Raw genomic sequence first — 13246 nt, forward strand, 5'->3', positions numbered from 1 at the left:
ATACAACTAGGATTTAATCCTGTGTCAATTTGCCTGTTGACCACTGTTATTGTCAGAGTGCACCCAATTTCCATCATTTCCCAACTCTAAACTCATTGTACTGATTACTGAAGTGCCTTTAGACAGTCCATCAAATCAGCCTACAGCAGAATGCTCACCAAGCTACGTTACGTTGCATAGAGACCATCAGAACCTAAAAGGATGAAATGATGTCCTACATCATCGCCGCTCAAAGATTGAGACAAGGAGCAACACTCATAATGTACAGCTGTTGTGTAAAAACCTGACAGACAATCTGTTCACGAACAATTATCAGACAGCTTGGTGGAGCAACAAAATAATATTCATATCAGTATGATATGGTATTCAATCTGATTGATATTCATAAAGTAAAACACATGAATAAGATAACTCACACCCATATAGATGTTATTTGTCTCATGTATAATGGTCAGTTTTCCATTAGTTATTTTATTCCCTCCAAAATGAAAACCATTAGTATTAAAATCAAAAAGTAATTTTGCCTACACAGGGTTGAAATTGGATTGAATAGCAAACACTATAGAGTAGTCTCTGATTGGCCTTGGTTGGCGCATGCGCAGATGTACAGCAAACTTCGCTATGCAACTCTATCGAAAGGTGTTGCGTACGGCGCGAGAGAGCCCTGAAAAGTGAACTTTTGGAGTAGCGTTAAAGTCGCTCTTCAAGGAGTCGACGTCTGTGAAGTTATTCCTTTTTTAATTGGGTAAGTGTTTTTGTTTAGTTTTTTGTATTTCAGTCATAACGGACCAGTTTTTTTTGTACTTTGACCGTGAATTGTATGGTTTGTATGGGTTACATTTAGTCTGCGCCATTGGGTTATTTATGGCCAATAAGAGTAGTATTTCTATTAAATTGAAAAACAATTGAAAACATTTGAGACAAACTTTCTTGGAAAGTTATTTTCTCATTGACTTAGGATACTGCTGTGCACAGCTATCAGTACGTTAATCAGTTGATGAGACTGCGAAAACTTTGGCACGCTCAGGAAAACAATGAATGGGCAACAGTTTGATACATTTTCACCCTTACCACAACTCTTGATTATGGTTACAGTGTAGCAATGAGCAATAACATCACTAATATTAAAAAGTGTTGCATACCACTGAAGCTTTTACATAATGGTCAGTGGTGTAAAGTACTTAAGTAAAAATACTTGAAAGTAGCGTTGCCACTTAAGTTTTTTGTGGGGTATGTGTACTTTACTATTTATCTTTTTGACAACGTTTTTACTTCACCACATTCCTAAAGAAAATTATACTTTTTTACTTCATACATTTTCCCTGACACCCAAAAGTACTTGTTACATTTTGAATGCTTAGCAGGACAGTAAAATAGTCTAATTCACACATTTATCAAGAGAACAATCCCTGTCATCTCTACAGCGTCTGATGTGGCAGACTCACTAAACACGTGCTTCATTTGTAAATGATGTCTGAGTGTTAGTGTGCTTCTGGCTATCTGTAAATAAAAAATAAAATGGTGCCTTCTGGTTTGCTTAATATAAGGAATTTGAAATGATTTATACTTTGATACTTAAGTATATTTTAGCAATTACACGTACGTTTGATAAGTATATAGTTTAAAACTCAATACTTTTAGACTTTTACTCAAGTGGGATTTTACTGGGTGACTTAAACTTTTATTTGTAATTTTTTATTAAGGTATCTTTACTTTTACTCAAGTATGACAATTGGGTACTTTTCCCACCACTACATATGGTATGCACACCTCAGGTAGGTAGGTCAACATTACCTTCAGTTCAGGTAATTTCATTAACTGTAGGCCTATTCATAAAGGGGGGAATTCATTCTCGCAATTGTGGGAGACATGGACACTACCAAGTTAATTCAACAACGAAAACATCACAGTTGGAATGGTGAATAAAAATTGTTTGCCAAAATTGCCAAATTCATTCATTGTGTTCTTTTATTTAAGGGCTCATAGTTTTATTTGGTATTACTCTGTAGTCTTAAATTGTCCAGGAAAGAGCGCTCCTTCTCGAGATATTGTGTGTGTCCTGGCTCTTGGCAATCTCTCTGTGTATTGGGTGTCTTGGGTTCCGGGGGAGGGGGGGCTGGAAGGAAGCATAACAAAGGATTTACTCTCAGACAAAGACCTTGGTTCAGTCTACTGCGCTCAGACCAATTACTGTATTTTAGATGATATATATATATTTTTTAAAGACAAATGTCCTAAGGATAGCATGCAGTCACATGTATTGTACAGTAGTGTATCCAATGACTGCAACATTATCAGGCAAGGATAATCGTTTGAAATCTGTATCAGTGCTGCAAGACAACATATTCTTCACCACAAGTCCAGCTGAAAGTTGTTGTCCAAGCCAGGTCCAGCCGTAAGGCCAGACTTCCAAGAGCTATAGTGACAGCCTTATGTTGACAACTGTGCCCTCCAACCTAGTAGCAAGAAAACAATCAACCGGGTGTCTCCTTTTTGAAGCAAAGGGTTTTCAAGGAAATGTCAGTCTATTTCAGCATTATGTGCAGAATAGTTTTGTTGACATTTTTAATTTCCTCGTGCAGTGTGTCCTGTCAGTTGTTTGTCCCTCAGGCAGAGTTGAGTCCATTCCAGCAGAGGTGAGGTTCATTGATATAGCGTGGGTTGGTCCTAGTTTGTTGTGAAGAGCAGAGAGCAAAGTATTTTAGCCTACAGCTCCTTCATCCAGTGTTCAACTGAGTTATTTGACAGACCCAGCTATCCTAGCTACGTGAAGTAATAGATGTCTAGCATCTAGCTTAAAAAACCCTTCAGCTGCACACATTCTACCAGATTTTGTCCTGAGGCCGTTCTCCACCATCCAGACCTACTTTCCCCACACGTTGACATTCCATCCGTACTTCTGGAGGACTACTCCTGCGTTGGCGTATTCTGAGTGATTGGACAGCTCCTAGGCGCAACTCTTGGTCAAGCACAGAATGTTGAGAAACAGTTTGGGCCATTGCTGGGGTAGACCTGATCCTTGTACTTGACATTTTAAGGTGAAGACTTTGTTTCGTTCATTTCATTTGTTGTTGAATTCTTATACACATATTTGCATTTACAGTAGCCTAAGAAATTCCTGACGGGAATAATGTGCTTTCTGTTCCCACTAAACCTCTTTGACAAGATCTTTGGCTTTTAAAAAAATTAAGGATTCGAGCTTTAAAATCTCAACTATTTTTAATTGTGCTCCTACATTTCATTGTGTGCTTCTACATTTTTCAACTTAGTTGAACACTTGCTCCTTGTAAAAAGGTCAACGTAGAGCCCTGAGTAGTAGCTGGGGAAGTAAGACCTTTCTCAAGCATGTGACAGGAAGGACTTCCTAACAGGACAAGGCAAAGGTCATCCTGAGTGCAGGGATGCTTTGGGCAGCAGCCTTGTTCACTTTATAGCCTAGTCTAACTTCAGAGATGATTGCCTCTGTCTTATTTGTGTTCAGTCATGCCAAGCTTTCAGGCCCTACTTCAAAATCCATATTCATATTCAGTCTACAGTGGCAGATAGTCAAACATCTGCGCATCATAACTACAGCTAATGATGACTAGCCCCAGGACATACATAGGAAATCCATAATTAAACAGACATTCAGTTTCAGCGTGGCTATTAGTTGTGATGGTGTGTTTTTATTGCTCTGTTCAGAATGGCAGTGTGTTGAATAATAACACCAGTCTGTTTGGAAGGGGTCTTTGATGCCTACAAGTCACCACAACACACAACAAGAGAACAATAAGGCCAGTCAGACATGTAGTAAGATGTCCAACACAGCATTTTCTCCCTGTACTCTGTCCTGCCTGGGATGTTGCCTAGTTGCCCCCCAAGTGTGTTTTTGTCTGTAATTTAGTTGGGACATGTGTAAAACGTCCATACCTTCTGTTCTCTTTCCCTCGCTTTCCATGTGACTCTGTGCAGGACAAAGAGCTGTTTGTGTGCCATGTCTACGGCCACCACGACCACAGGGGTGAAGTCCCAGCCTACTATTACTACTGCAACCTGACCTCACTCCAGACATGACAAAGGACCATTAGACCTCTAAGGAAAATAATCATTCAAACAAGCCAAGGGGTTTGAAGTAGTTGGGTGCTGTTCAGGAATTGGTGCACGTTTAGTGTTTTTGTTTTGCTTTACTTCCTGGCACTGAAGACTGAAAGCACCTGATGTTGTGTTTTTAGGTGCTGTATGACCAAACCAACATCCAGTACTACTGTTAGGACATTCATCATTTGTATGACTGAATCATTGTGCTATATGGGGTATTTCAATTCTCTACCCTACTTTGAGCCCCCTGTTAAACAACAGCTCACCAGCTGAAGGGGAGACAAGTGCATACGTCACTTTAGTTCTGAAGCACAGCTGGAACTCTATAGCTACGTAGCTATTAGAATGTGTGTGTGTGCATGTACGAGTTCTCGAGTGTGTGAGTGATGCTCGTCAATGGGCCAGGCAGTGTGTTTTTCTTTTCGAAAGAGTCGCCCCTCCCCCTCCATATCTCTACTGGTTGTCAAACTATGTAAATAAACCAAAATAACAGCTACCCAATGATTTCAAAGGCAAACCTGAGACAAATGGGTTAGCCTTCGCTTACAATGCACACATTCAGTAATGAGGCCTTACTAGGAAAACATTCACGTAGAGAACCTTTTTCCCTAAGAGATTGAAATGTCTTTTCTAGTGGTAGACCTTAGTTTTGTCTGAGGACTTGGAAAGCTTTGATGCTTTGAAAAAGAAGAACCCGCTGGTTGTTCAGAGGAGTTGACACACAATACCCAGTGCAGTGTAGTGGATTGGTTGTTATCTGTGAGATTATATTAGGGGAAACTCCACGGTAACAGAATTACGCTGACAGTCGCATGTTTCACTTTAAAATGTATACCAAACAAAAAGCAATACATCTCAATTGAGATGGTTTGGGATGAGTTGAACTGCAGCATGAAGGAAAAGCAGACAACAAGTGCTCATCATATGTGGGAACTCCTTCAAGACTGTTGAAAAGCATTCCAGGTGAAACTGGTTGATAGAATGCCAGGAGTGTACAAAGGTGTCATCAAGGAAAAGGGTGGCTACTTTGAAGAATCTCAAATATATATTGTTTTGCCTAACACTTATTTTTTTCATAGTTTTGATAGCTCCACTATTATTCTACAATGTAAATAAAACAAAAAAAAACTTGTCCAAACTTTTGAGAGAGAAAAAATCTATCTGGAGGAGGTTTGAAGGAATCCAGGGGAGGGTGTTACAGAGTGCTGGTCATACAGGTCACAGAGATGCTGGTGTCGGTTACTGAACTGACACATACTGAGCGCTGAACTGCTCTGGAATGAAACAGTTTCAATGCCTTACCCACAGTAGAACTGTCTGTGTAGCCTCGAGCCGACGAGTTGCCACTACTGGCAGACAGTACTTTACAAGGCTGAATAGATAATAACTTTTTCTGTGGAGACTGTGGTTTTAAAACTTGTTTGGGTGAATCTGCCAGCCACTGATTGTTATAACAGCAATGGAAAACTCTTTGCTCTTCACCATAAAGTGGTACTTTACTGGTTCAGTGAGTCATTGTGAGTAGATGGGCTATGTGGTGTTAATTCCCACTACCCGTTTTAGCAAAGACACGCATTACAATTGTACTTGTTTATCCATTGTGTCCATTGCGCTCTACTTTCAAAAGGTATGCTTCAGTTGATTTCATTAGGTCCAGATTTTAATATTAGATAAAGACCATGTTCTCAGCTATTATTTAAATGTAAACTGCCCCTTTAGAACCAACTTATCTGTTTTTTAACAGCCTATGTGGCATCGGTATGAGTCAGGAACATCAATTCTAGTGTCGAAATTGACTACAGGATAATTTTGGTCATTAAGTCAACTCAGTTTTGTACGAGACTTTGTAAGTTCGTTTTTCACGACTTACTAGGGGGTTGGGTATGGATTGCAATCATCATGCCCAGTGCCCACTAACACGAGAGAAGCAGCTGTACTGATTGCGCTCCATCAGCTGCCCACGCTCTATCCAATCATAGCAACCAGAACCTCCAGACAGTGAGACAGACCTACACAGTGCCTCAGACTGGTTTACATAAGACCACACATTATGTTAAATAACCCTTGGCCCTAAGCCCTTTATGGAGTGGCCACTTGCTGATGTGTTTGGTGTCAATCATTCGAGTCTGACACTTTTTTGGGCAAAATGAGAATTGAGACTAACAGAGCACTCTTGATATATTGTATTATCAATATTCCAAAACCCATTGGCGAGCATCTTGTATCGCCGTGCGATCTGTTTTGAAACATGATTCCGTATGAAACACTGCCAGACAGACTCACATTCTGGTAATGGATGTTGAGAAAGGTGTTAAAAATAACTAAACGGAACTGGAGCGCACATCTCGCCAGTGACTTAATAAGCTGAATGTGGCTCACTGTACCTGCTAGCTACTACCTGTTATGTAGCTTCATTGACAAACACAGAGTTGAAACTTAGCTAGCGAGTGATTTTGGGCACTGATAAACAGCGTATAGCTTGTTCTTTAGGGCGATTCCACGGTAACAGAATCAAGCTTTGACTCTGGCATACATTTTTAATTAAAGAAACAAACGAAAAACTTTGAAATCAATGGTTAACAAACCATACAACTCTATGCATAAGGAATACTTTTAACAACTTCTACAGAAAAATGTACACAAATTAATTTAGTGGAGGAACTGTACAGATGCAAATAGTCTGGGTAGCCATTTGATTAGCTGTTCAGGAGTCTTATGGCTTGGTGGTAGAAGCTGTTTAGAAGCCTCTTGGACCTAGACTTCGCGCTCCGGTAGCGCTTGCCGTGCGGTAGCAGAGAACATTCTATGACTAGGGTGGCTGGAGTCCTTGACAACTTTTAGAGACACTGCCTGGTATAGAAGTCCTGGATGGCAGGGAGCTTGGCCCCGGTGATGTACTGGGCCATACGCACTACCCTCTGTAGTGCCTTGCGGTCGGAGGCCGAGCAGTTGCCATACCAGGCAGTGATGCAACCCGTCAGGATGCTCTCGATGGTGCAGCTGTAAAATCTTTTGAGGATCTGAGGACCCATGTCAAATCTTTACAGTCTCCTGAGGGGGAATAGGTTTTGTCATGCTCTCTTCTCGACTGTCTTGGTGTGTTTGGACCATGTTAGTTTGTTGGTGATGTGGACGCCAAGGAACTTGACGCTCTCAACCTGCTCCACTACAGCCCCGTCAATGAAAATGGGGGCATGCTTAGTCCTGCTTTTCCTGTAGTCCACAATCATCTCCTTTGTCTTGATCACGTTCATGGAGAGATTGTTGTCCTGGCACCACACGACCAGGTCTCTGACCTCCCTATAGGCTGTCTCATCGTTGTCGGTGATCAGGCCTACCACTGTTGTCATCAGCAAACGTAATGATGGTGTTGGAGTCGTGCCTGACCAATGCAGTTGTGAGTGAACAAGGAGGGGACTGAGCACGCACCCCTGAGGGGCCCCCGTGTTGAGGGTCAGCGTGGCGGATGTGTTGTTACCTACCTTTACCACCTGGGGGCGGCCCGTCAGGAAGTCCAGGATCCAGTTGCAGAGGGAGATGTTTAGTCCCAGGGTCCTTAACGTATTGATGAGCTTTGAGGGCACTAACGCTGAGCTGTAGTCAATGAATAGCATTCTCACATAGGTGTTCCTTTTGTCCAGGTGGCAAAGGGCAGTGTAGAGTGCAATAGAGATTGCATCATCTGTGGATCTGTTAGGGCGGTATGTAAATTGGAGTGGGTCTAGGGTTTCTGGGATAATGGTGTTGATGTGAGCCTTGACCAGCCTTTCAAAGCATTTCATGGCTACAGATGTGAGTGCTACTGGTCGGTAGTCATTTAGGCAGGTTACCTTAGTGTTCTTGGGCAAAGGGACTATGGTGGTCTGCTTGAAACATGTTGGTATTACAGACTCAGACAGGGAGAGGTTGAAAATGTCAATGAAGACACTTGCCAGTTGGTCAGCGCATGCTCGGAGTACAGGTCCTGGTAATCCGTCTGGCCCAGCGACCTTGTGAATGTTGATCTGTTTAAAGGTCTTACTCACATCGGCTGCGGAGAGCGTGATCACACAGTCGTCCGGAACAGCTGATGCTCTAATGCATGTTTCAGTGTTGCTTGCCTCGAAGCAAGCATAGAAGTTATTTTGCTCGTCTGGTAGGTTCGTGTCACTGGGCAGCTCTCGGCTGTGCTTCCCTTTTGTAGTCTAATAGTTTGCAAACCCTGCCACATCCGACGAGCGTCGGAGCCAGTGTAGTACGATTCGATCGCAGTCCTGTATTGACTCTTTGCCTGTTTGATGGTTTGTCGGAGGGCATAGCAGGACTTCTTATAAGCTTCCGGGTTAGAGTACCGCTCCTTGAAAGCGGCAGCGCTACCCTTTAGCTCAGTGCGAATGTTGCCTGTAATCCATGTTTTCTGGTTGGGATATGTACGTACAGTCACTGTGGGGACGATGTCCTCAATGCACTTATTGATAAAGCCAGTGACTGATGTGGTGTACTCCTCAATGCTATTGGATGAATCCCGGAACATATTCCAGTCTGTGTTAGCAAACAAGTCCTGTAGTTTAGCATCTGCTTCATCTTACCACTTTTTTATAGACCGAGTCACTAGTGCTTCCTGCTTTAATTTTTGCTTGTAAGCAGGAATCAGGAGGATAGAGTTATAGTCAGATTTGTCAAATGGAGGTCGAGGGAGAGTTTTGTACGTGTCTCTGTGTGTGGAGAAAAGGTGGTCTAGAAAAAAAAATCCCCCTCTGGTTGCACATTTAACATGCTGATAGAAATGAGGTAAAACTGATTTAAGTTTCCCTGCATTAAAGTCCCCTGCCACTAGGAGCGTCGTCTCTGGATGAGCGTTTTCCTGTTTGCTTATGGCTGAATACAGCTCATTGAGTGCAGTTTTAGTGCCGGCCTCGGGCTGTGGTGGAATGTAGACCGCTACGAAAAATGCAGATGACAACTCTCCAGGTAGATAATGTGGTCTACAGCTTATCATGAGATACTCTACCTTTTGGCGAGCAAAACCCTTAGATATCGTGCACCAGCTATTGCTTACAAATATGCATAGGCCCCCGCCCGGTGTCTTACAGGAGGCTGCTGTTCTGTCCTGTCGATAGTGTATAACCTGCCAGCTGTATGTTCTTAAGGTCGGCGTTCAGCTACGACTTGGTGAAACATAAGATATTTGTTTTTAATGTCCCGTTGGTATAATATATGTGCTTTCAGTTCGTTCCATTTATTTTCCAGCGATTGAATGTTAGCTAGCAGTACGGAAGGCAAGGGGAGTTTAGCCACTTGTCACCTGATCCTCACATGGCATCCTGATCTCTTTCCGCGAAACCTACATTTCCTTTTCCAGCGAATCACGGGGATCTGGGCCGGGTCGGGTGTCCATAGTATATCCCTCGCGTCTGACTCATTGCAAAAGGGTTTTCTAATGATCAATTAGTTTAAAAAAATGATTAACTTGGATTAGCTAACATAATGTGCCATTGGAACACAGGAGTGATGGTTGCTGATAATGGGCCTCTGTACGCCAATGTACATATTCCATAAAAATTTTCCTGCTACAATAGGCATTTGCTGTAAATGAGAATGTTCTCAGTCAACTTACCTGGTAAAATAACGGATAAATATATATATATATATATATTACAACATTAACAATGTCTACACTGTCTTTCTGAACAATTTGATGATATTTTAATGGACAAAAAGTATGCTTTTCTTTCAAAAACAAGGACATTTCTAAGTGACCCCAAACTTTTGAACGGTAGTGTACATTTATATAGGTATGCACATCGGTGTTAAACTAGACATTGGGCTGATGCCGGCATTTTTAGCTAATATCGTCCGATTCAGATATGTTCACCGATATATCGTGCATCGGAAATGCATAATTATGGAAATTAATTTGATGTTTCATAGGTTTGGACAGGAGCTCAGTTGAGTACAATACAGTAGAGTAGAATAAGGTAGAGTACAGCTCAATACAATATACTATTGTACTTTACTGTACTCTACTCACTGTACTATCCAAACTTGTGAAACAAATGTCTATGATGGGTTCAGTTTTGGTCCGGTCCATCTGTGGACGTTAACATCAAGGCCAGGGTGGACTGACCGACTATCAACTATTTTTCGACGTCCGGTGTCGGTGCTCAGTGGGTGAGGATGCCTGGTTAAAGTAAATGGAAGGAGTGGGAGCTCATAGGTAGGTGTCATATGGCGGCGCACAATTGGCTCAGTGTCGTCCTGGTTAGGGTTTGAGGGATACTGAGAGATTATCCAGACTGACTATTTTAACTGTCTTGGTTTGACCACCAGTCAACAGAAAGACAAAACAGTTATGAGCTGAACATAACAGTATGCCAATAGGAGGACAGTAGCAGGTGACCCAACTGTGGTTTGTGACTTATAATTTCTAATTTTAGCCAATTCAGTTGCAGTAATTCCTTAGATTGTTTTGGGTAATTGCGATAACAATTTGGTGTCGGAATTACGAGTTTTAATCACTTAATGATTTTACTGATATCAATTTTAATTATTAACTAATTGGAAGGTCTAACATTTACTTGTTACTTCTGTGAACTCATTATCCTCCCTCATGAGGGGGAGAGATTTGAAAATATCAGAGTATTTTTTTTTTAAAGGAATTGCAAGTTACAATATTTCTTAAACTTGGAGTTAAAAAATTTAGCCAAAACGAAATATGTGTTGATATTAGTTGTCAGGGGACTTTACATCAACATTATTGTGTTTTGATGCATTTCCGATACCTTAAGACTTTTTCTGGTAGATGTTTTCTAAGACCATGTTTCCATCTGTTAATCCAGAAATCAAATACTTTACTTTTGCCAAATTTAAGATGGAAAATGTTTATTCCTTCATTTCACAAAAATATAGACTCTTTGCTTTCATTTGACACACAATTTGATATGCATCTATGAACTTCAGATGTTGGTGCTCATGGGTCTGTTCGATGGAAATTTACGTATGATAGTTTGACAGCTTGCAGATGAGGACGTTGTCGACCTGTTCTAAGAAATCAGTCCTGAGCACACAGCCAGACTTTCCCGACTTGATGCACTGACTAGTTTTTAATGCAACTTTTTTACTTGAGAAATACTGCACCAAACACCCTAGCTAGATTTCAAATTGCGCGACTAAGACCTCCTCTGCACAAACATCTTAATGACGGATTTCTTGATTTATCTTAGCTACTTCGTTAAAATAGTCAGAATCACTATGTTGTTGCTACGGTGACTCATGAGGGACAAACGGTACCTGCCAGGGTACGATATGTGAATATAACACACCCACAAGACAACTCTGGTTTGGCTTCAGTCATGGCCGCAAACTTTTTTTTTATAAGCAATCTTCAAAATGAGGCCAAATCCAGAAGTGCAGTTTCCCATTTATTGTATTTACATCACATGTTAACTGTTATGGTCTCTCCCTATTAACTATCAGTCATGTGAGACTGGAATAATACTGATATTCTGATCCAGAATGTACCATTTAATTTACTGTGACCTCAAGCTGTCAGAGTGAAGCAGAAGGGGTAAAAGAGGATGAAAGTTAAAGAAGTTATATGATATCTTGGCAAATTTACTGACCTTTAATCTTTGATAAACTTTTGTACAAAATCCTGTGTCTCGAAGGATTCGACCTTCTGAATTATTATGTTAAAGTAACTAAAGCTTGCCTGCTTTAGTGCCTTACCTCTACCCTCTTTTTATGCTCCTTATTAGTTTAATTTTACTATTCCAGAGAGGGAACGTTCATGTTTGGATTCTTAAATTGGTGTTTCAGTTAGAAACACAACCACGTTTTGGGTTTCCCTCTTGGGGTGTGAGACAGACAGCTGACCAAATAAAGCTGCCTCCCTCCCTAGAGTGAGATGGCTCTCCATCAGAAGGAAATGCCTTGGGAGGAAAAAGCAATGGTACTAAAGGCCTCACCATGTTTCAGTTCGGCTGGCGCCTAGCCAAACTCCGGCTAACCGAATGAGTGTGCTCGCGTACTCTCTTATAAGAAAGAGCAGCAATAGTGTCCATTTTGAGATGCTGTAGCCAGTATACACTTCCTCAAAATAATCAGAATTAATGTAAGAACTCAAGAAATCTGTCATTAGTTTTGAAGTTTTTCCCGAAGAGCTCTTAGTTGCGCAATTTTACATCTAACTAAGATGTTTGGTGCAGTATTTTTCGGCCGAAAAAGTCAGCAAATAATTAATCTTGATGATAACGTCGTTCAGATTATTTCGGTTGGAATGTACAGTGAACATTGATTCTGCTTTATGTGGCTTTTTGAAGGGTGTGAACCATCCAAGACAATTATGTGGGCAGCTTTATAAAATGGGAATTGTTTTCTACTGGAGAATGTTTCTGTTTGCGCAACTCCCTTTTCAGTTGCACTTCCATCGCTGGCACAATTAATCATTGTTTATTGAGTAGTGCAGCTGTATAGCAAGGTGAATGTGAGCCTATTTCGGAGGGAGTATTACCCATGCAGCCTAAAGGGCCCATGATGGAAGTGAGTGACCGGACACAATGCCCTCAGTGTTGAATGTGCAGGCTCCCTCTCCCTGCCTCTAATAAAGGCCAATGAGGCTATAAGAGCCCCCCCCCCCCCCCCTCCAACCCTGAGTTATGCTGCCCTTCTGCCCTGGACAAGGAGAGGGCTCTCATTACCCTCCAATTCAATTGACTTTGCATCGTGATGATTTCATATCCTCTCAGGCTATTTTACATTTCTCATTCAGATTGTACATTTGTTTTCGTGAATTCAATATGTAATATAACGTTAGGCCTACCATGAAAGGGAAGTTATCTGGTCCATTTAAGTGAATGAGCTGCATGTGACATCCTGAGGTCAGGAGGCTGGGAGTGATACTTTGTTATGGAAGCTTGGATTTCCAGTCAAGCCAACATGCTGTGGGGAGAGATCCCTGGTAGAATGGCACCATTATTCCAGATAAGAGCCAACTCTCAATCCCCATGACTGGTCTCAGGGAATCTTTGCTGGGGTGAGAAATCCCTCTGTCATGGTTTTGCCTCAGAGCTCCTCTTTGTTTTTGACTCACATGTTGTGGTTACTTACAGTTCACTTCACTCGCAATGCCATGGTCCTAGATTCCTTTCTGGTTTTGATTCCAGTGGCACTGATCAATTGTTTTTACCTA

At 41.5% G+C, this 13246-nt stretch overlaps 1 protein-coding gene across 2 annotated transcripts in view; it reads left to right on the forward strand.

Moving 5' to 3' along the window:
* Positions 1–617: 617 nt before the first annotated feature.
* Positions 618–13246, forward strand: part of LOC120031754 (liprin-beta-1-like) — a 31946-nt gene continuing 19317 nt past the window's right edge. For both annotated transcript variants that reach the window (XM_038977548.1, XM_038977549.1), the window contains exon 1: positions 618–745. The gene's annotated coding sequence lies outside the window, so the exon portion shown is untranslated. The remainder of the gene's footprint in view (positions 746–13246) is intronic.

This window comes from Salvelinus namaycush, chromosome 38 (assembly GCF_016432855.1).
Source record: "Salvelinus namaycush isolate Seneca chromosome 38, SaNama_1.0, whole genome shotgun sequence".
NCBI classification, from domain to species: Eukaryota; Metazoa; Chordata; class Actinopteri; order Salmoniformes; family Salmonidae; genus Salvelinus; species Salvelinus namaycush.